The sequence below is a fragment of the Hetaerina americana genome, unplaced genomic scaffold (assembly GCF_022747635.1).
Source record: "Hetaerina americana unplaced genomic scaffold, ioHetAmer1.1.p SCAF_56, whole genome shotgun sequence".
Taxonomy (NCBI): domain Eukaryota; kingdom Metazoa; phylum Arthropoda; class Insecta; order Odonata; family Calopterygidae; genus Hetaerina; species Hetaerina americana.
Genome location: NW_027287161.1, coordinates 457,083 through 480,460, shown reverse-complemented (window position 1 = coordinate 480,460; position 23,378 = coordinate 457,083). Strand labels below are relative to the sequence as shown.

At 41.1% G+C, this 23,378-nt stretch overlaps 1 non-coding gene across 1 annotated transcript; it reads right to left on the bottom strand.

Moving 5' to 3' along the window:
* Window positions 1-643: 643 nt before the first annotated feature.
* Window positions 644-715, bottom strand: TRNAQ-CUG (transfer RNA glutamine (anticodon CUG)). The gene has a single exon. It is a non-coding gene; the product is annotated as a tRNA-Gln (tRNA).
* Between the last annotated feature and the right edge of the window lie 22,663 nt (window positions 716-23,378).

The following is a 23,378-nucleotide window of genomic DNA, read 5'->3' as shown; positions in this document are numbered from 1 at the left end:
TTGTATTATTCCATTACTTTATTGAATGTGAAGCTCAGTTAGCACTATCATGCGTTAGTCGTTTAATTTTGAGAAGTTAAAACATTTCAGTCGTCACGGATATAATTAAAAGATTTGAAACGTCATATTTACTGCTAAAAGGTGATAACTTAACTTTTGATTCACCCTTGGAACGCTTTCTGTGCAAATGCCCTAAGCTTTCGTTTGGAAAAATTGCTGTTTCAAATCACTGCAAGGAAGAAAAGAAATAAATATAAATAAATAAATGTTCGCCTTATATGAACAACCAGCAGGGTTTCATTAATGGTCTCGAATGCAATTCATGCACTTACTTTTAACCCCTCTCTCTCCCCCCCCCCCCACGAATACCCTCCATACTTTGCTGATATTTTTCCCCTCTTTGAAGTTACACCTATTACAAAAAGATACGATTGAAGTAAACGGGGTTTAGAACAAACTGCCTCAAGATTGACTTTTTCAAATATAATGGAAAATAATGTGAGTACAGTATACTCAAGTGATAACAATGAGACTGGACGAGAAAATGTGCCTGGAAAAAGTTTTAACTGCATTCACAACGTTCATTGTGAAGATTTTTAACAGCTAAGTAAAAATGGAAGTGAAATGAGGAGAAAAAATTTGTAGGTCCCACCGAGATTTGAACTCGGATCGCTGGATTCAGAGTCCAGAGTGCTAACCATTACACCATGGGACCAAGTGTTAGAAGGGAGAAAGTGTGCCAATTTTGATTTTTCCCCGAGTTACATGTTAAAACGTTACTTTTTCCTAATTATCAGTTTTATATAAATATTTACGAGTTAATTAATTTGATTTATTAAGGAAAGACACACTCGCGAGAGCTTTAATAGATGCTTGGCCATGCAATGTTAAGGCAATAATATTAATGCTAGATAATAACGATATTAGTTGCAGGATGGTGGACTGATAAAATCATGTTCTCGAGCTAATTAAATTTCCATATGGTATGACACCTATTTAACAATAAACAAGGTGTACTCTCTTATAGTACTTGCATTATATCCATGTATTTATTTGAAGAATTTGCGCTCTTTGAGTAATTTTTTTTAATTTTTCGAAGTGGATAATGGATTTTCAAAGGAAAGCGCATTGACAATTGTTTTATACAACATAATAATGCAAAAAATGAATTGGGAATAGGGAAAATGGTGGAAAGAAGTAATATTGGTAATATGAAGTATTTGGTGAGATGGGCGATTATGGGTACGCAGTTCTAGGATGTGAAAGAAAGAAAGCGCGACCTTAAATTTAGGCGCACACTCTTTTGTACGGAAGGGCGACTTGGAAGCATTACATCACTTGAGATGTTCTTTTGCTGAGTGCACAATTAAGTATTTTAATGTACCAATTATTTTAAAATTATTACCAGCAAGGGCAACCCGACTGCTGCGCTGTTTAACTGCTTGCGGTTTAGTTTTCAGGAAAATTAAAGGAATATAGGAGTTTCGCCAGGTCATTTTTAAGTCTAAATTCAAAAGGAAATTCGCCCGGGGTATATATCGCGGGAATGAGTTGAGTTTCCCCCATAGGGAGCATTTCGAAAGTTTGGGTATCAATTATGAAAATATATGATCACTTGAGTCATTGATTGCCAATGCTGTGGTTTTCTCGGAGATTACACAAAACTATAACATCCCATTCAAGAGCAAAATGGAAGATTTTGTTTAATTTATTTATTCTCCTTCAGTAAAACTTCATTGGGCCTAGGATGAACAGTGGCACCTGCCCCGGCTGTGTCTGAGCCACCGTGTGGGATTGGGTACTCTCAATGGTTTTTGGGATAAGTTGCGGTACTTTCCCTGACTGATAACCAGAAGGGGAAGCGGGCGCGTGGATTTCACGATCAGCCCAAGGATTCGATTTCGGCAGCGGTGGATGCGTGGATGTCGGGTCCACCGGAAAGCTTTCTTGCCTTGCATCTCTGATGGGGTTACTTTTATTTATTGAGAGCTTTTATTTGCTGGAATCCATAACTCAAGGGGTACTCTTCTTAATTGGGGCTTGAGATTTCTAGTTGCCATTATATACATGCATGAGCCAGTAGCTACGCTTGAGGTGTGGTAGGGGCGGGGATCGTTCGCATCCGATCCGTTAGTGGTCTCTTGAGACGTCTAACTGCAAGTTAAGGTAAGACGTCTACTTTGCTTTTTATGGTATTTAATCTGATCTATTAAGGCCAGGGAAGTTACTTTATGTGTAATATAAAATGTATGTATAACAATTAGTGTTTTTTTGGAACTTTGCCATTGCCGAGAAAAACCAAGTATCGTATTTATATATTATTGATGTGATAACTGCAAGGGATTAAAGGGAAAGGAAGAAATGAAAGAGGAAGGAAGGAGAAAGTATTTTTATCATTGGGAAATCCATGCACCCTGCCAGAAATACGGCAGGTAAATTTTATTTGCCGTGGAAAGATTCAGGAGAGTTGGAAATAATACATTGAGTACTTAACAATAGTCGACGATATTAGTCGAGAAAGTTATTATATATAATAAAAACTATAAATGCGATGAGGATAGCTTACCTCTAGGCGTACTTTTGTGCGAGATAAAAGAGGCAATAGAGGAAATGAAATGGAGAAAGGCTGTGGAGATAACACCCTCGTGGACGCCATATCAACAACCGCGCGTTAGTCATAATCATATATCAACAGCAATGCATAATAAAGTGGATACAATTCTTCTTTGCCACACCATTCATTAAATTGAAGTCGAGTTACTCGCGAAGCACTTATTGGTAATTTTCTAAATTGCGGGATGTGATAGCGATATATATATATGGTGTCGTCGTGATCCAGATCGATCGCTGCGCCATGATTGTGGGCGTGGAATTTGATTTCTAGTTTAATGAAAACCTTATTCGATCGCCTTTGTTTGAATTTGTTGGCGTTGTTATGCTCGACATACGCAGGTGGACCTCCATGATAACATTCCCGGTTCTGCTCAGCGTCTTGCGCCGTTCAAGTTTCACCGCCATAGCCGCGGGCCCGTCCATTGTTCCGACCGGATGACTCTTCGACAATTGGAACGTTCTTTTGGGTGGGGGAAAGGAGGGGAGGGCAAGTTGGTTGGATTAAGTGGAAGGAGGACTGGAGCCCAGAGCAGTCAATGGTAACATCATTATTTCCCCTCGCGTCACCAATTGTCGTTTTGCGAGGAAAACTTGCATAACAAGTGGTAAAATGGAATTTACGCCAGTTCAACTCGATTGCGTGCTCCTCTGGAGGGATTGAGGGAGAAAGAGAGGGAGCAGGAAAGACGCAAGTGAAGTGGAAACTGCTCACGTGTCCTTGGGTTGATCCAACCGCCGTGCATCTGGACTGATGGAGGTCTCAAGGGAGATCTAAAATCGGAAGAAAAAAATCCTACCCTTCCAGTTTGTTGGAAAAATGCTCATTACGGCGTTCATTGAATGATGCCGTGCGTATCCTTTCTCAGTGATTTCCTCTGGAACATCTGGCTCCAAGTTCTCACAGCTGATCAAAGGTTGAACGTTGTCTCAGCAGGCATCCTTACCATATTGTTTCCATAACTTTGATGAGAAGAATGATTCTTCTTAACTTTCAATCGAAAATTGACTTTGGCGATTTAAATTGCTAGTCATATTATGTTTAGGATTGATAGGAAATAAGCCCTAGAGGAATAAATTCCAGCATTTTTAGTGGCATATTTCTTCAATTGATGGACACAGCTACTAAATAAATATTGTGTGACTCCTAACAAAAGAAAAAAAACAGGATGCTGGGTATTTTGTTTTGTTAGGAGTCACAAAATATTTATTTAGTAGCTGTGCCCATCCAAAAACCTTCCTTAACCGGTAGATCACCTAATAATGATTTGTTCAATTAAAGGAAGTCGTAGCTGGAAAGGTTCTCTAATCTTTGCTTTTAAACTTTTACGTTATCCTTCTCGAAATTCAATCTTCTTGAAATCCAAGTGAATATACCTGTAAGCATAGTCTCCAGAGTTTTGTGTGAATAATTATGAAAGGGTTATTCACGTAGCTTTAAATAAAAAGCAGTAAGTAAAATCGAACGCTAATTTTTTTAAATCGCATTTAATAGCTCATCAAGTGGAATTGATCCAGTTATGTGTCATGAGTCTTTGGAATATTGTATATTTTCTATATATATGCGAGATCTCGTATGATCGTTAAATGAGCTCTTACGACGTTTCTAAATTAAGAGTAGCAGGCATAAGCATCTGAAGTCTTAAATTATTGACAGTTGTAAGAGTTTAAAAAAAACTTTTCCTCTAATTGATGAGAGCATTCTTAAATAGTACGCAAGAATGACTTAATATCGTACCATTTAATATTTATACACATAGCAAGATACGATTATTAAAATTGCATTAGTGCCAACCGAAAAAGTGACACTAAATTACATAGTTGCACACGCACTCTAAAGATAACAACTACTACGAGAAGCCTTCGTAAAGAGAAATTTTGGGATTTGGGCAAAAATATTGGTCAACTTTCTAACTTCAGTGTGAGTCATGAGCAAAATATTTTCCTGCCACTACTATTTCGAAAATCATTTCTAATTATTTTTTCCGTATTTGACGAATATCCTTTGTCAGTTATTCAGTTCATTAGTGCGACATTATTCATATTGATTGAATCGCAACTGATTAAATTTGAGCTGCAGGTTACAATTGGTGATTACACCCCGAATTCCTCCAGTCAAAGTGTTGAATCGATAGTTGGCTCTGGAGAAATTCCTGATCAGTAAAAGGTTAACGCCCTGGCATGCACTGGCGATTATAGTTTCTCTCTCGCTGCTCTAGTTTAGAGTCCGCCGCTAAACATTAATCGCGAAGCAATGCACGGTATTTTTGCTGGGCCGTGGTGAGCCAGCATGGCGTGTATGTAATTGGCGAGACATGCGGCGGTGAAAATGTAGGGTTGGGCCTGGAGCATGTCTCTCTTGTCACATTTGTGCAATGAGCCGGCGAGGGATGCATTGGGTTTATCGCACGACCTAAATCGGCTCCCCATACCTCGGTCCATTCTCATGAATTTCTCATAAAATAGTGAGTGGAACATTTTAATCCATCTTCACATGAGCTGGCGCTTAGAGAATCTTATAAATTTATCATACCTTGACGTGGTAGAAGGGTTTGTGCGTTCCGATGACCCCTAGAGCTATGCTGGCGGGAGTATTAATAATTGCTCCTAGTAGGGTAACCCATGCAAGATAGGTCGAAGATTAGGAACCAGACGAAAGGTAGTTCACTCAACGTCTGTTACTCAGTGAGGCGGCCAGTAAGTGATGGTGTCACGTTAAAAACACTATTGAGGAAGGCAACAGGATACCACCTCAATTATCATTCCCAAGATTTAAATGATAGACAACACAGTGATTTTCAGTCCTAGCAACTACGGGGCTCGGCCCAATCGGCCGTGTGTCGTGCCCGGCAGCGGGGAAGGCAAGGCTTCCGCGGTCGTCATCCCACGAAACACTTGAAAGGGAAAACCAGCAGCAGCAGGACAGAAGACGCAGCAGGAAAAGACCAAATTAGTTAGAATATAAATGTGGAATGTTAAGACAATGATGAGGACAGGGAAATTGGAGAATGTTAAGCGAGAGATGGAAAGGGGAAAAATATATATTTTAGGTTAATGCGAGGTGAGATGGAAAGATAGTGGGGATTACTGGAGCGATAATTATAGAATAATATACAGCGGCGGGGACGAGGGCAAACGAGGGGTTGCCATAGCATTAAATGAAGAGGTAGGAAGAAGCTTAGTCGACATAGAGCAGGTAACGGATAGATTATTACTAGTAGAGATAAACGCAGAACCAACGAACTTGGTTATTATTCAGGTATACATGCCATCGAGCAACCATACCGAGGGAGAGGTCGACAGGATATACGATCAAATAGAGGACATAATCGCATGTGTTCCCGCAGGGAGACATTTGATAGTGATGGATGATGTGAATATATATATATTTTTTGTTGGTATATATATATATATACCAACATATATATATATATATATATATATATATATATATATATATATATATATATATATATATATATATATATAGTACAATACACAGTAACACACAATATAGAAACACAAAAAAAGAAGAACACTCACACGTTATTTCTTGATATTTCGACGGAAACAATCCGTCTTCCTCTAAAGATATAGAAGTAATGACTGCTGGAGTTGTTGAGCTGAGGGGTGCGAGAGAAAGGGAAGGGGGCCAGGAGAAGGGGAGAACGGGAGGCGAAGGAGGGGTGAGGGTGGGCTTCCACAAAGTAACAATTTTAGGCCACTCCCATCAGTGAACGACATTGAGGCCCGGATGCTGATAGGCCATACAGATGTAAATGAATGCCATTTCAAGTGTTTTTAATTGTATAGGGTTATCGGATGTGGGAAGGGAGGCCAGGACGGAAACATTGTAGCACAGGTTGAAAGGGGTATTATGATGGGAAGCATGTTTAGGGATGGGGAGACCCGCGGACGGGGAGGAGGGATTGCACGAGGCGCGGTGGTTATTAATCCTAATGTTAAGTGGTGTGGAACATTGGCCTATGTAAAATGACGGGCAGAGTTTACAGGTAAGAAGATAAACAACATTCTTGGAAGTGCAAGAGGAATAGGGGAAGGGCGGGAGAGAGTTAAATGGTGGGATGGAGTGGGGTGGAGTGGTGAAAATAGGGCAGGTTTTGCATCTTGCTCGATGAAATGGAGTGGGTATGGCTCTGGGGGTGTGAGGGGATTTTGAGAGCGGCCTGGTGGATTTGAGGATATTTGCTAGGTTGGCGGGACGTTTGAAAGTGACAGAGGGGCATTTGGGAAGAAGGTTGGAGGAAGTGTTGTGATTTTTGAGGATGGGGAATAGGTCTTTGAGGATGAATTTGAGAGACTGAATGCCTGGGAAGTAGGTAGTACAGATTGAGAGAGGCTGGGAGTCTTTGGTTGAGGCAGGCTTGGGGGTGTAGGAATGTTTAAGTATTTTTTTATGGAGGAGGGAATCAGGGTATCCTCGTTGGAGGAGGGAGTGGTGAAGGTTGTTGAGGTATTTCTTAAGGGATTCGGGATGGTTGCAAATGCGGTGACCGCGGATAGAGAGGGAGTAAGGGAGGGAGCGCTTGGTATGGGAGGGGTGACAACTGCTGTAATGAAGGTATTGCTGCTTATTAGTGGGTTTGGTGTGAACAGAGGTAAGGAATTTGTTATTGCTGAGGGTAATATTAACATCGAGGAAGGTAATCTGAGAGGATGAAATGGTCGAGGTGAAAGACAGGGATGAGGAATCGTTGAGTTGGGAGATGAAGGAATTGAGGGAATCTATGCTGTGTGGCCATAGTAGAAAGATGTCGTCAATGTATTGGAGCCACAGGAGGGGTTGCAGAGGATAGTTTGAAAGGAAATTCTCTTCTAGGACACCAAGGTGGAGGTTTGCATATGAAGGGCTGAATCTGCTACCCATGGCACAGCCCTTTATCTGGAGGTAATGGTTATTGTTAAAAGAAAAGGAGTTGCGGGTGAGAATGAAATCGGAAAGGTCAATGAGAAAATCATTTTACATAGGCCAATGTTCCACACCACTTAACATTAGGATTAATAACCACCGCGCCTCGTGTAATCCCTCCTCCCCGTCCGCGGGTCTCCCCATCCCTAAACATGCTTCCCATCATAATACCCCTTTCAACCTGTGCTACAATGTTTCCGTCCTGGCCTCCCTTCCCACATCCGATAACCCTATACAATTAAAAACACTTGAAATGGCATTCATTTACATCTGTATGGCCTATCAGCATCCGGGCCTCAATGTCGTTCACTGATGGGAGTGGCCTAAAATTGTTACTTTGTGGAAGCCCACCCTCACCCCTCCTTCGCCTCCCGTTCTCCCCTTCTCCTGGCCCCCTTCCCTTTCTCTCGCACCCCTCACCTCAACAACTCCAGCAGTCATTACTTCTATATCTTCAGAGGAAGACGGATTGTTTCCGTCGAAATATCAAGAAATAACGTGTGTGTTCTTCTTTTTTTGTGTTTCTATATTGTGTGTTACTGTGTATTGTACTATTCGGCACTTCTGTGTTACGTCTACGAAAGCATATATATATATATATATATATATATATATATATATATATATATATATATATATATATATATATATATATATATAACACTCTTTTGAATGTCTCACAGACGTGAATAATAATATGTAAAATTTAGCACTAGTGAACACAGACAAAAACACAAAACACAAAAAAGGAAAGAAACTCACTAAGTTTCGAATTTTCAGTGGTCGCAGCCACCGTCCTTATATACACCGTCATATATTTTGAGCACATTCAAAGATCTGAATGTACCGTCGCTTTAATTTCCTTATGATTTGTCTATGGGCCAACATTTCCTCTTCATGCATTTTCTTAAGAATATAACATCTGGAAAGCTTTGCGACCGAAATACCTTTCGAGATAGGGAATCGACGCTCAAATTTTCTTTCAAGATTCATTTTAACTCAATTTGAACCATGAAGCAGATTTGGGATGTCAAATTCCATAATTTTTTTGAGGTAATATGAATTATCTAGCACAAATTGAATTTTTTTTACCCTAAACTTTGAATTATGACTAGTTATTAGCGATGTTGATTTTGTGGAAAAAGCTGTGCATTCCATTCAATGGTGAACATTTTAGAATCATCTGGTTGCAATCTTGCCATTTTGGTGAAAATACTTTGCGTGCTTTAAGCCACTTCCATTTGCGTCAGGTACGTTGCGTGTCTCAAATACTTTGGAATGCCCTCTCCTGTCCGGGCCGAAAAGAACTCTCCCGCATTAGAGTCAGCGTGGGATGGGCGTATTTCGCGAAAGAGAAAATAAGCGCGTACCGGAGCTTTTATGGAAGAAGAGTTCTGGTTGCGCAATGTTTATCAAAAGGAGGGCCTGGATTCGCGTTGAAAGTAACGGAAATGGAATCGAGTCGAGCCAAACCGAAACAATCAGGAAAACAGAATTAATTAGGACGTTTTTCCTTAAAATATTTTGCCTATTTCACGCGTTTTACATCATACACATAGCTATGAATTTGAGGTATAAGTAATTTATTATATTTCATTTTTAGTAGTATTCCCTCTTAATTTAGGTTCTGGAAGAACTTAGGCTCATCATTGCTACATTTCTTAGCTCCGTGTAAAGAAAGAGCCTCACACTCTGCACTTATTTAAACTCTTCTTCAATTCTGAATACTTTCCCTTCATTCTGCCCGACATACGTATCCTTACCCTCCCCCTTATTTGCTTGCCTGACATCCTTCCCTTTAACATATTCTTCAGCATTCCATAACCTATCATAATAATCTGAATCCATCCTCCTTGCCTGCATCGGGTTTCTCCGGCAACACCCTCCCATCCAACACTGTGCGTAACACTTCCTCATTTGCATTTCTTTCCATCTCTTTTCCTACCATTCTCCACAACCACGTTTCCAAATCCTCCGATCTACGCCCATCATTTTGCTTCAATGGCCATGTTTCCGCGCCGTACAGCACCAGGCTCCATATCAAAGTTCTGACGAGCCTTTTCTTAACATCCTTGCTCAAAGTCCCTCTCATCAATTCCTTCCTCCTTTTGAAAGCTTCTTCGCCTAAAACAATGCTTTTTCTTATGTCCCTACACTACTTTGATCAATTTCGTCCAATACACTTCACCGATACGTAAACTGTCCAACCTGCTCTAATTGTTACCCTCCTATTTTAATGGTAAGCTTAGCCTTTCTGTTTCTGGAAAAGCGCATAACCCTTTGTTTTATTTATATAGATTTTCACCCCATATCTAATGCACGGATTTTCTAATGAATTCTGCAAATGACTGCAACCCCTCTGCTGACCGGCTAATTATAGCGCTATGTTCATCCGCAAGCCTGACTGATTTTATGATTTGTCCACCGACTTTCATTTCTATCTCCATATCTTCCAATGCCTCTGTTACCATATCCTCCACGTCTAACCTTTCACGTGTAAATTATATACGTACAACACATGTTAATTTTCTGTTGCTTGTCTCACTCTTCTTCGTGGCATTGTCCATCTCGTCTATCTGCCACTCGCAGCTGAGCAGTCTGCTTGATGCATGTACAGGTTCTGGATTGTACGCGATCTCGGCTCGCAGTTTGATGGCCAGGCAACTGCTACTCTAGGCTAGAACCCACTATTAATTCTCTCTCCTCAACCACCCCCATGTAAAATTTACTATTCGCATAAGTGTAAAAAATATTATTTGCTACTAGTCCAACGGTTAAGGCTTTTTATGGTATCCTGGCGTTCCAAATTATTTTTGCCAAGTATGAGCGCATTTTGCTTTACAATTTTCGGTATTTAGCTCATTGAATTTTCTCTCTCTCATAGCCGTCGTTTTATCATAACTCTCTCGATATTTCCGTCTTTCATTTCTTTCCCTTTGTTCGAAATTCTCCCAAAGTTTGCCATTCTCCTATACGTATACGGTGTATCAGGCTTCCTTGCCATATGTAGAACTATTCATTCTTATTCCGCTCCTTCTAGATTTTATCTGTACGCGTCAAAACCAAATTACTACTCAATAGACTCCATCTGCACTCATTCCCTCTCCTTAGTGCTACGTTACGGAGCCATACAACTCTACGCTCTCTTTGAAATCCTTCACTAGCTCTTTTTTATTTACCTCTATACGCATAATTTCCGCAGGTAATCCCTTCAAATTTTTATACAGATATTTATTTGGCTATCCCTATTTTTTATCTATGCATTGTGAATTCTGTTTCGATCGTCATTCTAAACGCTGTCTAATTATGACAATACTTCTTTCAGCTCTCATTTTTCCATGCTACAATAATGACTAATTAAACGCGTTATACCGAGACGTCTAATAAACATACAAATGCGCATAAATATATAATTTTTATAATACTAGCTAGGAACGTGTAAAAAAATTACTTTAAGATTCGGGTAATTTTTTATGATATCTGTAATGATAAATCCACTGCAGCGAAGCACTAGATGGGTTGTATGAGAAAACAGCAATGTTGACAAGACACATGCCGGGTGACAATGCACGAGTTCTATTTGAACATTCATAAAGCTGTACAAATCATTCAATTTATATTAATTTTACCAGGATGCGTACTCGAATGAGTGATTCTTAAACGGTAAGATTGTAAATTGTACAATGACGAAATACGAAGGAGAGGTGACGTTTTCAATCTCAAGTCGATAAAAAATACACGCAAGGATGACATTTGTAATGACTGGATCCGTACTGATTGGCCCTAGATTTTCACTCTCATTTTATCAAAATTGGTATCGTGTGTGAAGTCGTTCCTGTCCGTCGGATGCTTAATGCGTTCCTTCGGGTATCCACCGCCATGGATCCGTGCAGTCGACTCCGTTGGAATGCTTTCACGGCGTTGCGAGCAGGGGGGCGGGGGCGAGAGGGGGGGGGAGGTCGAGTGGAGGGGAGGCGAGTGGGCGAGAGGCCGGGAGTCGAAAGAAGGGTTTTATGGAGGAGGGAGCGGAGATTTTAACGGCCGTGGGAGGCCGTCGTGAGAAGGCGGCGGCGGTCTTAAAGATGATATTCGACTGGGAGGGAGAGGACATGACTAGCGTAGTTGAAGATGGTGCGGGGGTGGGTGGGGTTGTTTGGAATGGTGAGGGGATGTGAGGTGGGGTGGGGGTATTTCGGGTCGAGGGGAGGCTTGGGTGGGAGTTGGGGGAAGGGAAAGGCGGTGAAAGGGAGAAAGTTTGTGGGAGGTGAGGAATGGAAGAAAGGTCATAAAAGACGGTAACGTGTCATATGGATACTTCAATTGAAATGAGAATTAAAGAAGAATGAAATAATGAATGATGCTGTGAAACAAGGGTGGACAATTGGCCAATGCACCGAAACGAAGAATTTTAAATTCTCTTAAAACTGAAAGTCTAAAAATTGCGTTTCGTTCAATCGAGGATTATTTTAGTCGTAGTAGATCCCAATGTTATTCATAATAGCAAATAAAGTCCTTCGCGGTTGTAGATAGGTCCATCCCCCTCTAATATTAAAGAAAAATTTTAAGGAGATAATTAATGTAAAATGATGGTAGATGTCTTGGAATTACTTAGAATAAATTATAGTTTTTCCTTGATTTTTCTCTCTGTCCCGTTATTTCCTCGCTCATTTAAAATTAAAACAATTCACCAATTGCGATTCAATTAGGGTTCCATGATTGATAGTTTTAGCTTTTCTAAAAACAACAGGAAAAAATAATTTTAATTAAATGATGACAATGCTGCATAATTTATTTATGATGTGGATTATTGGTACCACACACAAGTTCACAGTGAGTATGTCACGCAAAGAGACGAATTTACTCGAGTCCTCTCTAGACCGAATAATGCGTACTAGTGAGAGGTAACCGAAGGACCAACATGCCTATAAGAGTAGTTTTCCCTTGAGGAAACGGTCTAAAATGTTCGGATGGAGCTTTAAATCTGTTACATATCATATCTGTTGCGTGATAAATATTAGGAGAACTATGGAAGACCGAGCAAATGGCCATGAAAGGTAGGGCCACGTGGAGGACCGGCAAAAAAAATACGAGAACATTTCCGTTGCGGCGTCAGTGACGAAGCTCGTGTTATGGCGAGGGGGGCGTGCCTAGGGAGGCCACCCCTCGCTGCCCCTGAGGGCGCTGGAGGCGCAAGGGGTGGCGCCTGTCTGCCTGACGAAGGTGTTGTCGATGGCCAATCCCATTTTTACACCGGCCGCCATTTTCCGCAGTGCCTCCTCTTTCACCGAATCCCCTGAAGTTTTTCTCGGACTTCCTTTGAACTGAAAGGTCATACATATTCCTGCGCCGTAAGAAATTCTTCGAAAAAATTCATTCCTTTTTTTCGCAAATCTCGATTCACTTTTGTGTTCAACTTTTGCTTGCCTTATCTCGCGACAATTGCTTCAAGGCGTGCGTGATAAGCTCGTGTTGTTCCTTGTATTCGTTCACTTTCTACGAATTGTAAATCGATGAATGCAAGTGAATTAATGTTTCCATTAATATCGAAACATGTTGCTTTTACTTATGAAACAGAATTGTTGAAACATAAATGACTGAAAATTATAGCATTTATCGTTGTGTTATCTCTAGTAAATGTTTCGATTGCTAGATTTGAAAAGTTGTATTAATTGAAAACCCTTTCGTCGGTATTATCTCGCGAATAGACAAATGTATCCATCATTTAGGACACATGGAATAAACTAAATATTGTCATCTACCTTAAGCTAAATTTCTAAGTGAGATAGGATATGAGCATCTTGGGGGGGGGGGTATTAGCCTTGAATTTAGTTCCAGTTGAAAACGACAGTTGGCGGGTGCAGGCGCGCGCACTGGAAGAGTGCGATGCAGGAGTAACGGTCTTACTATTCGAATTTCAAGTGACCAAACCGTTTCCTTTCTCAGTGTTTGATCGAGGGGTCCGGTTGAGGCGTAGTGTCATTAGCGGCGTTGTTAAGTCATGTATCTCACCCAGATTCTCAAATGGGTAACTAATGTACATTCTTAAGACTTATTAATTGCTCGAGGAAATGGGATGAAGGAATGCTTTGGTTTGTTTCCGTTTTAGGCAGCGGTGTCCTTTTGTTCCTCTGAGAAAACGGTTTGTATTCACTCAACATCGAGCTAAACCCCATTGTTTTATTCAAAACATATCTCATGGTTATTCCCAACCTCCGTGGAGGTGAAACATTTGGCCTTGCACTTGAGAACTAACTGAGAACATTTAAGGATGGAATTATACTTCCTTTATGCTGAATATTGGATAACTCGTAATAAATGGAGCGAAATATTAGAAGAAATTCGCATCGGATGCATCATAATAAATTAAGGTACAAGGCAGTTTTTCATTAATGTCGACATACTCAGCATGGACATTGAGAGTTAGATTAAACTTTTCTGGCATAAGTTGACCCGCAGGAACCTCCTGACTGGTAACGCTTACTGCGTAATTGCAAACTTGAGAGATAGCGTCCAGTCTTTTACCGGTATTCGTTTTCTAGTTTTCCGCCAAATCCGTACTCTGTGAAAGGGCCCTCCATTCGAAGCACTTGAAGTGCCATGTAAGTTTCCGCCAAAATATACCGCCATTTAGCAATTCCTTGCCTCTTTTACCATGTAATGTCATTAAGGATGGAGTATATTCCTGTGACAGGTGGGCTGAGTTTATTGCGAACGGAAAACTCCCACTGTCGGCAAAACCATCTTTTCGAGACCGTTGTGTCAACAAGGCAAATAGCGAATAACCTTTATCACAACTCGCCGACAGCGCCGCCGTTTTCGAGCGGAGGCCGCGGCTACCAGGGAGATGGAGGGAGGAGAAGAGGGAGGTCTGGCGACGAGGCAGTATTTTTGCGGTCTCGGCCGACGTCGGAAGAGGCCCCCTGTTCTGCGGAGCAGTGGAATATCCACGTCTTTCCCAAGGTCGCGAGGACATCAAACTCATTAACCATGCGAGAATGGTGCCCTTCGTCTTCTCATCTTCGCGCAGGTGGAGGCGGAGGAGAGGCGATGGCGGAAAGAGGGCTGCTTGTAACCCGTTCGCGCGCGCGTGTGAGCGGAATTACATATGTGATATATATATATATATATTTCACATATGTTATATGTGTACAGTATATCATGTTACATACATGTTATAAATATACATATGTATTATAGACATATATATACATATATATATATATATATATATATATATATATATATATATATATATATATATATATATATATATATATGCATACATGCATATAATTATTCATATGGAAAATGGTAAAAGGCAAACGGATGGGGACATACATAAAAGATGATCACAAGAGAGAAGTGAAGAAGGCGGAATCGTGAAGATCACAAGTGCAAAAATAATTCTTTGACCGGGATCGGGAAAATATTTTTGCACATATGATCTTCTCGATTCCGCCTTCTACACTTCTCTCTTGTGATCATCTTTTATGTACGTTCCTATCCCGTCTTATATCTATTTCCATGTGAATGAGTAGCTGTTCGCCATATGGTGTGTTTGGATATAAGCATATATATACATAGGCATATACACACACTCATACCACGTGTATATATATACACACACACACACACCCCTCCCCGGACTACAACCTTGACGTGGTGGAGGGGCTTGTGCGTTCCGATAACACCTAGAGCTGGCGGGAGTAATAATAATTGCTCCTGGTAGGGTCACCCATGCCAGATAGGTCGAAGGTTAGGAGCCAGACGATAGGTAGTCCACGCAGCGTCTGTTCCTCAGTGAGGCGGCTGCAATGGCGTCTGACCCCAGTGGGGCGGCCAGTAAGTGATGGTGCCACGTTAAAAACACTATTGAGGAAGGCAGCGGGAAACCACCCCAATTATCATTCCCAAGAAAAATATGTTGGTCACTAAAGAGATTTTGTGTCCTGGCAACTACGGGGCTCGGTCTCGGCAGCGGATGCGGACGCTGACTACAATTTAGTTGTTATGAAATGCAGCGTCCGTTTCAAAAAGATAAGGCAGAGGCCGCGGGCTAGAAAATGGAATGTAGAAGCATTAAATGGATTGAAAAGGAAAGAGTACCAACATGCTGTAGAAGAAATCATGGAGGATGGTAAAGAGCTAAGTACTATAAAAGAAAAATGGGAAAGTATCAAGAAAGGATTGTCCAAAGCCGCAAAAGACACCATTGGAACCGTTAAGGCGAAAAGGACTAGGAAACCATGGATCACGGATGAGATGATTACAAAGATGGATGAGAGGAGAAAATTGGAGAATGTACACACGGAGTTAGGCAAAATGAGGTATAAGAGGTAAACAATAAATTGAGGCGGGCAACAAATAGGGCAAGGGAAGCATGGTGGAAGACGCAGTTTGAGGGTATGGAAAGTTTGCAGAGGAAGGGTGAAATTGGTGCGCTGTACAGTAAAGTTAAGTCTTTATCGGGAAGTAAGAAAGGATGATCTATGGTAACATTTAGAGATAAGGCGGGTAAGATAATAGTTGACGCAGGAAAGACCCAATAGAGATGGTAGGAATATATAGAAGAACTGTATAGTAAAGAACTTAGACCAACAAAGTTAGACATAGAAAAGGACCATGACGTAGAGGAAGACAGCTTATGTCCAGGCATGCCAGAAAATGAGATAGAAAGGGCATTAAGGGAGATGAAACTAAATAAGGCCGTGGGGGTAGATAACATTCCCGTGGAACTTTTTAAGTGCTTAGGAAAATGTGGGAGAAAGAGGCTATATGGGCTGATCCGTAGTATTTATGAGGAGGGAATCTGGCCGGAAGACTTTGTGAGATCAGTTTTAGTTCCTATTCCGAAAAAGGTAAAGGCCACGTCATGTGAGGACTATAGGACAATTAGTTTGATATGCCACGCAGCTAAAGTTGTTCTCAGGATCATAAACAAAAGGATTGAGAGTAGGGCAAATGATTACTTAGGGGATGACCACTTTGGGTTTAGAAAATGGAGAGCTACGCGTGATGCTATTGCAGTTATGAGATTATTAATCGAGAGGAATATAGAACATAACCAGTAGGTATTTGCCTGTTTCGTAGATTTCGAAAAAGCGTTTGATAGAGTGAATTGGGAAAAACTAATGAGTATATTGCAGAAAATAGGAATAGATTGGAGGGAAAGGAGGCTAATCCGCAACCTGCACATGTCTCCGACTGCTCAGGTGCGAGTAGTGAACGTGGAGTCCAGATGGGTAGTGTTAGGAAGAGCTGTAAGGCAGGGTTGCCCATTATCACCGTTGCTTTTCAACCTTTATGTAGAGGAAATGATAAAGGAGGCATGGGAAGAACTGGAGGTAGGATTGAAAGTGGGCGGGGAGTACCTTAAATCAGTGAGGTTTGCTGATGACCAAGCTTTATTTTGTCAGTCAGCCAAGGGGATGCAAGCATTGCTGAGTTAATTGGAAATTCAGTGCGACAGGTATGGGGTGAAAATCAATATTGAAAAAACAATGGTTATGCGATTTTCTAGAAAAAAAAGGCCAGGCTTAACTCTAAAATAGGAGGGCAAAAACTAGAGCAGGTAGAACTGCTTACGTATCTCGGAAGTGTTTTGGATCAACACGGTCAAAGTAGTAGGGGCGTAGGGAGAAGAATTGCGCAAGGCAAAGAGGCTTTCAAAGGAGCGGGGAATTAATGACCAGAATTTTGAGTAAGGATATTAAGAAAAGACTCGTAAAAACTCGGGATGTTGAAGACTGTGATAGAGGGGAGAATGTTTGGCAAACGAGGAAAGGGAGGCACAGGATAGGGATGTTGGACGGGATGAAGGGAGGAAGAAAGTACTCAGAGCTGAAGAGGGACCTGATATAGAGTATGATACCGGATTTTGTATTTTGTTTAGGAGTCACAAAATATTTATTTAGTGGCTTTGTCCATTCTAAGACCTACCCTAACCGGTAGATTACCTAATAATAATAATATACACACATATATTTGTGTATATATTTGTTTATATATATATATATATATATATATATATATATATATATATATAGATGTGTGTGTATATATATATATTAATAGAAGTATGTATATTTCTGGAAACCATGGCCATCACTGGAATAGGAGCTGGTCTCCCTACCCTGATGTGTGAATATCACACGACGTCGGGCTTAGTGAACTCCAGCATTACCTACCAAACTGACCATCGGGTTGGTCACTGTGTTATGGCGATACATTTATTGACATGGATATAGATATAAGGAAAAGGGATTAGAACATATAAAAGCATTCATTTTTTGCACTTGTGATAAACCTTATTCCATCTCCTCCACCATTCCTACGTTATACATATCGGTGTTTCAAACCCAAAATAAAATCTTAGGTGCATTTACCATAGGTTTTAAAGTAAAAATTAAAAATTTAAGTTCAGGTTTTGGTAATATTGTGTACATGGATTGGAAATCTCAAGAATACTAGCTGATCTTTTGATCACGTCTAATAATTTGTTTTAATGACGTTTTTAAACAATTTATAACTGCAATCTCTTTGAACAAAAATTTAGAATCATGAACCTACCTACTGGTAAATTGATACCCATTAAAGTTTCATTCGACGATGATGAAATTTCTAGCAAGGATGTCTTGCCATTTGCGAGGAAATTTTAATGTTAATCAAATTTCCACACGCATCGAAGAAATATACGTGAAGCGTGATTCGCAGCCAGCTTTGGTCCTTTTCAGTCTTGATGGAGTCATGCAGTCAATTACAAAATTACCGGCCACTGAACATAGTTTAAGAAACATGTGTACATTTTCTTTGAGTCCTCAGGAATGTCTATATTGTCATTTCAAAATAAATTTTGCTGAAAACTCTACTTAATGAGATGGTGAATTTTATACCGTGTTATTAAATGCTTTTAATGGTCGGCATTTTATTGCTAGCTTCATAATAGATTCCTCTAGAGAAGAGAGATAACATTAATGATATCCACGGTTATTTGAAGTTTGAATGAGACTGGGAGAAAGACGTCTCGCTGCGCTGTGAATTATTTTATTCATCTCAAATTGTATCCTTTCCTGGTTTCATATTTCCCCCACCAACGGCGGAGAGTTGAACGAGTGGGAAGAGAAGCAAGGGTTTGCCGAATCGGTGACTCACGCGGTCACGTGCTCTTCAAGCGGCCTTGGATTACAACCTTGGGAAAGCGATTTTGGATTTCAGAGTAGTCCCACACAAATATAAACATAAGGAGAGAAAAAGAAATAAACTGCTTTTTGGTCATCTCTCACCTTTAAATCAAGCTTCTGACTGTGGATCCACTGGCTGGTCGTAAAAGGGAACGTAGAATTTTCAGTGACAATCGAGATTGTGTGGTTAGGCTGTGATTGACTAATGACTAATCCTGTATTTTGTGAATTTTCTCGTTTCTATAGGAGGTAGAGAAAAGAGTCGATGAACCTTCCGTGGAAACGAAATCCATATATTACTCCACACATCTTTTTTGGCCGTTTGGCGCATCCTCCTCCCCGTGTCACAGTTTATTGTGGAGTACCATCGCGCCCCTAAATATTCGAGTTGAGACATAAGAATAGACGGACGTAAGGTAAGGAACTGGTACTGATAATTCAAATTTAACGGACCCTTAGACCGCTAATCAGTGCAAGGTGAAAGTATTTGACTAACTTTCGGGTTGATGGCTCAGTCGGAAAAGAAATTCCATAGACTCTCTAGACTTGAGCGTATCCTGAAGCATTATACGGATTTGAAGGCAGGAATCAGCAACACCTTTGTGCTGTTTGAAATAGATCATGATGGAGCTCTATTGTGCGGGATAATTATAAAGATAATCTACTTTAAGCTATTAGACGCTCCCCTAATAGATCATATGAAGAACTTGGCCTATTGCATGTAGTCGAAAGTTCATCGGTGTGGTTTTAATGGTACCAGTAATGTCATGGATTATCTGAAAGCGCCCTGAGGTTGAACCAACAGAATTTCCAACGCCGTTTCCGCATTCAGCTCTGTCTTCCAATTCTCTTCCAAATTCAATGTCAATAAAAATTCATATTTTATCCATTTTCCTGTCACCTACTAAAAGTTTCTTCTTTTATCATATCTACCAACTTCTTAAAATCATCATCCATCTTCTCTGTCATCTTCGAATACCCACTTGAATTACCGCCTCAATAATATTCTGATTCCTTTATATCTGATACCCTTAATCGCATTCTCAAAAGATAATTCCAAAGTTATCCGATGTACTTGAAATTCTATGTGTAATTTCAATCCGGTGTTAATTTTGGACCGGAGTGTGGTAACTGAGTATATAGGGAGGGAGAGCATTTGCCTCTGGCCCGGTGGTCGCGGGTTCAAATCCAAATTGTGACTATGGACGCCAATGGCAACATTCAAATCACGTGATTTTCCCTCCGGCGTCTTTCTCAGAAACCGCAGTCATAATGTAAAAATAACTTTCCACCTTTCCTATCCTGCACGTGTGAATTTCACTCGTCGCAGGGCCAGGCGAACTCATATGTCACTATTGACCTTTGCGTTTGGGAGACTCTTGTTATTGTTCGATAAGTCGAACTCATATGTCACCATTGACCTTTGCCTTTGGGAGACTCTTGTTATTGTTTATTAAGTCGGCATATACTTTGAACGTACGTGCGCGGCCTTCTTCAGCGCACACGGGATCCGTTTCGGGGTGGGTGGGCTTTTCGACGGGAATGTAGTGTGGGCGGAGGTCGGGGGAGGGAGAGTGTTTCGGTTCAAATCTCGCGCCGAGTTGAGCACAAGAGTGTGAGCTGGTCCCCGAGAAATGCCGTCAGGTGGGATTGTTGTGGGAGAGGGAGGGTGTCCCGTGTGGGCGGGCGGTTGCCGCCCGCCACTCCCGAGACGCCATCCTCCTGAGCCGTTTCCTGAAACGCGGCCGCCGCGCACCGAGCCCCGAGGCGGCGGAGGTTGAGCGGGAGGTCGGTCGGTCGACATGGCGTGCGGCCGTTATAGCGTCGTCGAGGGAAGCGGAACGCACCTCTCTCGTGGCCGAACCTCCCACGACCGGACGAGGCACAAAAACCTCGCCGGGTGGGTGGACGTGCGATTGCTTCCCGAGACTCGCTCCACCCCCTCTCTCCCCACCTCCGCAAGCACACGTCTCAACCTGTTCAGAGGATGTCTGTTTGGGGGGATGTTGTTGTGGCTTCTCGAACAGCGCCGAAAGTCGAAGGCGAAATTCCGTGGGTCGCCAGAATGGTGCGGGGTACGTAATGGTATACTCCCGCCACTCGGTCAACGGCTCAGTCAAGAGCAGTGGCTGTAATTGGATCAGAGGTTCTCCGATTGTCGAGGTCATTTCGCACCGTAAACAGCTCGGCGAGTGCCATGCATTCACATTGCTGCAAGTGAAATAGAGAAGGGATGATTTGAACCATTGACCTTCATGGTGGTCTCCGGGAACGTTCACTGAAGTGATGGGAAGCATTAGCGGCGCAAAAACCTACTTCTTTTGTTTTCATTGTGTCATGCCTTAAGTGGGTGCATACATCTCGGTTGTACAGCAAACTATAAACATTATAGCCTGTTTTTTTAATTTTCCTCCAATTAATCTTTTTGGACTTCTAATTTGCCTTGCGTTTGAGAGAAATTTAGTAATTGTAGCCTCCAATGACTTGAAACTTGGCACAATTCCCACAAGATAAGAAATATAGGAAGAGGAGGAAATAATGAAAACCATTGTATTGATGACTCGCCGTGATTTGAGTTTTCATATTAAATCGATTTTTGGTGGCGGTGCGAGGCTGTGGTTAACAATTATTTCGTATTATTGAAATATTGTTTGCATTAAAAATCACGCCAGTAGGTTAACTATTAATCGCGTACCCCAAACAAAAAATATTTACGCCCTCATTTATAGTGGATGGTTTACTGAAACGATGGCTTTCGACGTTTTATTTAACCGTAACTTCCAACTTCGGGACTCTCCGCAGGCAAAATTTCGAATGAAAAGACCGGTGCTTTCGTTTCGAAGTACGGACGCCTCTGACTTGCGATTGGGACAAAAGGATTTTAACGTGTCGGTCGGTCTATGAATATTGGAAGTGAGGCTGTGTGAGGATCCACACGTTGGCGAAACGTGAGAAAGTAGTTTTAACGTTCATTGTTCCTGTGTTATTTTTACTGTTCCATCTCTTTCGTGTGGACACGTTGCGCCAATGTGAGACCTGTTCAAATTTCAGCTCACAAGACAGTCACAGTCACAGTCACAGTCACAGTCACAGTCACAGTCACAGTCACAGTCACAGTCTTGACACATTCATAGGCATTGCGTGCGAACAATGTCCATGCACTTACTTGTTGGTGCGTTGCATTGTATTTTTTGAATCACAATAGTTCGGGGAATTTGTGAAATTTGGTTATTTTTAGATAGTGATTTCTCAGATAAAAGCGTGCACTTGGAGAGCATAAGTGACCAGTAGATTTTAGATTTTATTAACCTTTTCACCTGCACAATAAGTCCTTTTATATTTGATTTCACATTATTTAAAAAAAAAACCATTAGTTTACTTACCAGCAATAATTTTCTAAGTTTCAGTTTTATTTGCTTTCGACTTTGAAATTTTTATTATGGTTCCTTAGATTTAATTTACATTAATATGTCTAGTTTTTCGTCCTCTTTAGGAATTTTTTTTTTTTAATACCACCGCATTAAATTTCTGTTCTTGAATGAATGGTGGTATGCGCCATACCCGCTCATGCCATTCACATGGAAGCTAATTAAATATTTCAGACCTCACCTTCCAAACCTTGAACTCCAGCCGTCTCGTCGGATTCGCCCTCCTTCATTTCACTCTCTCCCCATTTTTCCACGCGCTTTCGGGTTCATTTCGCTCTCGTCTCTCGCCGTCTTTTTTTCCTCGCCAGCCGCCATTCTTCTGGTGGCGTTTCGTTTCTTTTGGCCGTTGGCTCCCGCCGAGAGTATGCCGCCAGTCATCAAAGATGTTCATTATGTTCATTTCGGAGCCGAAGCGAAAATCCATGCGGGAAATGCTATGCAATTGAGGAACATTCCGCGAGTTTCGCGACACTTAGCACGAACAAAGTTATTAAATTTTTTTTATGTCAAAAGTCCCGACGTGCGTGGGAAAGGGAAGGGAGGGGTCGATTGTGAGGACGAAGCAGGAATTCGTCTGCGGTTGGTCCTTCTTTGCGGAGCGATTCGTTTTTTTATTATGATGGGGAGTGCGAATTACGTAGGAGACAACTTGGATATTTTAGCTGACTCTTCACCTTTCTGAATATCTTCCCAAACCCCCCCGTACTCTCCAGAATTTCGTTTGCACAATCGGATTACTTTACGATGATTAGATGTGTCATTATCTCAGGAACTCTTTGTATTCTACAGCTCTCAGCCGAAGGCTGCCTATCACAATTATTCAAAGTTTGGGAAAATTCCTATAAAGATTGCATGCGCTTCTAGTTAAGCTGATTCCTTGTCAAACTCCACAGCGGTACTATTGATTAATTATTCTGTTCAAAATTGTTTCCATAAGCTAATTAATTCTTAACGTATTACTCGCTTTTTTGTGATGCGTATTTTTGATATTAAGTTATTACTCTACTAGGCACTCTTGAATTTATTCGGTATTTATGAATTGATCTGCAGTCTACTCGCATTTCTCTCATTTAAAGTATTTCTGGAAGTTATTGTAAAATTTTCTGTCTGTAATATCCAATAGAAGGGAAATTAAATCACTGCGGTATTGATTCAATTCTTTAAAAATAATTTTGATGAAAATCATTAGACTATTTATTTCCGTTTAACGTATGAATGACTCGATGCGAA